The sequence below is a fragment of the Onychomys torridus genome, chromosome 8, assembly GCF_903995425.1.
Source record: "Onychomys torridus chromosome 8, mOncTor1.1, whole genome shotgun sequence".
Taxonomy (NCBI): domain Eukaryota; kingdom Metazoa; phylum Chordata; class Mammalia; order Rodentia; family Cricetidae; genus Onychomys; species Onychomys torridus.
This window is the reverse complement of record NC_050450.1, coordinates 87391054-87394391: the sequence shown is the minus strand read 5'-3', so window position 1 is coordinate 87394391 and position 3338 is coordinate 87391054.

The window sequence follows — 3338 nt, the reverse complement described above, 5'->3', positions numbered from 1 at the left end:
GCTCAGTGGTAGAGCGCTTGCCTAGTAAGCTCAAGGCCCTGGGTTCGATTCTCAGCTAAAAAAAGAAAAAAAAATCCACTATTTTGAGTGATTAATAGGCACTAATTTAAAAAAAGATTGTCTTAGCTGCAGTTTAGCCCCACCTGCTGTCTGAAAAATATAATGACATTAACTGGTCATCTCTAGGGCTGAGTGTAGAATGGAAGACAAGAAACTATTGCTGTGGGCCTAAATTCCCTACAGCACCCTAAGACAGGAAGGGTCCTCAGTATCCTTGTCATATGTGGCCAATAGACAGGCTGAATTCCTCAAAATGCGAACTTGAGAACAGATCTACAAGCAAGCGGTAACAGGATCAGTGAGAGATGAACCCACGATATGCACAAACTAGGAACGGCCATGGGGCATTGCATGTTGCCTCACACCCAGCATGGCTAGGAATCAAAGCCAGGCAAATTAAAATGCCATTTTCAATATCAAACAATCCCTATTTGTTTAATAACAGTAAACACCCATTTTTGTCAAGAGTATGGAAAAAACACCAACACCTTGCCTGGTGGAGTGTGAGCTGGGAATATCAGCAGCAGCAGAACCACACAGCAACAGGCTCCACATGTTCCTTAGAGCCATTCCCCTTCTAGGAATCTGTTCTTACACAATCAATTATTAACAGCTGTCTAGTCTTCCCAGCTGCTTTATCATACTGAAACCTGAGCCATAATATAATATCTATCGACCAAGAGTGAGTAAGTACACTTAGAAAACACCAGTCAAGTTCCATCTCCAGAACATCGTGCAGCCACTGAGAATGTCCAAGTTCATTCATTGACCTGAAAAGATATTCGTCATTCACTGAAAAATAAAAAGTAGAGATCCAGTATGTCCTGCTTTATACGAAAACAATTGCACATGTTACACACATGCTCATGAAAATAAAAAACACGCCATCAATGCCTCCCCAATGGTGAGCATTTTTAGGTAGTGATATTAGGAGGAAGGAGGCCCAGCAAGTAAAGGAATCTGCTACCAAGCTTGACAACCTGAGTTTGATCCCCAGGACCCACATGATAGTAGTAGAGAACTGACCCCTACAAGATGTCCTCAGACTTACATGTACACACACACACACACACACACACACACACACACACACACACACACTAAACAAACTTATTTTGTTTTTTCCCTTTTATTGAAAACAGATTCTTTTTTCATACAATGTATCTGGATTACAATTCTCCTCCCTCTCCTCCTCCCAGTTCCTCCCCACATCCCCTCCCCTCCAAATCTTCTCTTTCTGTCTCTCATTCAAAAAGAGTGGGTGGGCTGGAGAGATGGCTCAGAGGTTAAGAGCAAGGACTGCTCTTCCAGAGGTCCTGAGTTCAATTCCCAGCAACTACATGGTGGCTCACAACCATCTGTAATGAGATCTGGTAGCCTCTTCTAGCCTGCAGTCATACATGCTGTATACATATTAAATAAATAAATCTTTAAAAAAGAAGAAGGAGGAAAAGAAGGAGAAGGAGAAGAAGAAAAGAGCGGGCTTCTAAGAGGTAACAACCAAATATGACAAAACAAAATGTAAGATGAAGCAAAAACCATCACATGGAATTTGGACATGGCAACCCAAGAGGAGACAGAGTCCCAAGAGCCAGCACAAGAGTCAGAGACCCACTCGTTCTCACAGTCGGGGGTCCTGTAAAAATACTAATAGCTATAGGATATATGCAGAGGACCTGGAGTAGATCTACGTAGGTCCTGTGCTTGAAGCCTCAGTCTCTGGGAGCTCATATGCCCCTGATTAGTTGATTCAGAGGGCCTTGTTCTCCCGGTGTCCTCCACCCTCTCTGGCTCTTACACTCTTTCCACCTCCTCTTCCTCAGGATTCCCTGAGCTCCAAGGAGAGGGATTTGATAGAAACGTTCTACAATATGTAGTGGGGTTCTACATATTTCCCTCACTGCCAGAGAAAGCCTCTCTGATGATGACTGGATAAGGCACTGATCTATGAGTATAGAGGAATAATATCATTGGGAGTCATTTTATTGATACCTTTTTTTTTAAGCAGTAGTGTTTGGCTTCACACTAGATCTCTGGGCTATTCAGTCTCCGGTTCTTGGTTACCCAAGCAGTGTCAGTTATGCGTGGAGTGGGCCTTAAGTCAAATCAGATATTGGTGGACTTCTCCCACAAATTCTGTGCCACCAATGCCTAGCATATTCTTCAGGTAGGGCAGAATGAATGTCAAAGGTTTTGTGGCTGGATTGGTGTCCACGTTTCTCCTTCGGTAGACTGCAGAGTACCTTTCCATACCAAAAACACTAGAACTTGGGGGTGAAGGCTCCACTTAGGCACCAGCTTGACTTCTCCATGTTCAATGAGTTCTGTGGCTGTTGTCCTCAGCAATGGGGCCCAATATCAGTTTGCAGAGAGCAACCCTTTGTCTTAGCAACAGTCTGAGTTGTTTGGGGATTTCTAAGGGTCCCCTTGACCAACAACTCAATTGAATGCAACCCAGTCCAGCCACTGGAAGCCTCGCCTGGAGACAAGAGATGGCCATTTGAGACTCCAAATCTCTCACTACTAGAAGGCCTCATTAGGATCACTTTCATGGGTTCCAGGATATTTCCACTACACTAGGTCCCCATACCACTCCCTAAATGTCCCTCAGTTCCAGTCATCTCTCCCCCCTCTTTCTCCCTCCACCCCATCTCTGCCCAATACCTGATCCCTGGCCCCACTGCCATCCCCAGTCTGCCCACAAAAGCTATTCTATTTCCCCATCTCAGGGAGATCTGTTTGTTCTCTTTATCTAACCTGTCTAGGTCTACAGAAGATTACAACTTGGTTATTATTTGCTTAATGGCTAATATCCACTTATACATAAGTACATACCATATTTGATTTCTGGGTCTGGGTTTCCTCACTCATGATGATTTTTTTCTAGTTGCATCAATTTGCCTGTCGATTTCCTTAGCCATCAGGGAAAAGCAAATCACAAGTACTTTGAGAGTCCATCTTATACCTCTCAGAATGGCTAAAATCAATAACACAAGTGACAATCCATGCTGGAAAGGATGTGGAGCAAGGGGAACACTCCTCCACTACTAGTGGGAGTGTAAACGTGTACAGTCACTTTGGATATCAATATGGTGGTTTCTCAGAAAATTGGGAATCGATCTACCTCCAGACCCAGCTATACCACTCCTGGGCATATACCCAAAGGACACTCCACCGTACCATGAGGACACTTGCTCAACTATGTCCATAGCAGCTTTATTCATAAGAGCCAGAAACTGGGTTGGGGATTTAGCTCAGTGGTAGAGCACCTGCCTAGC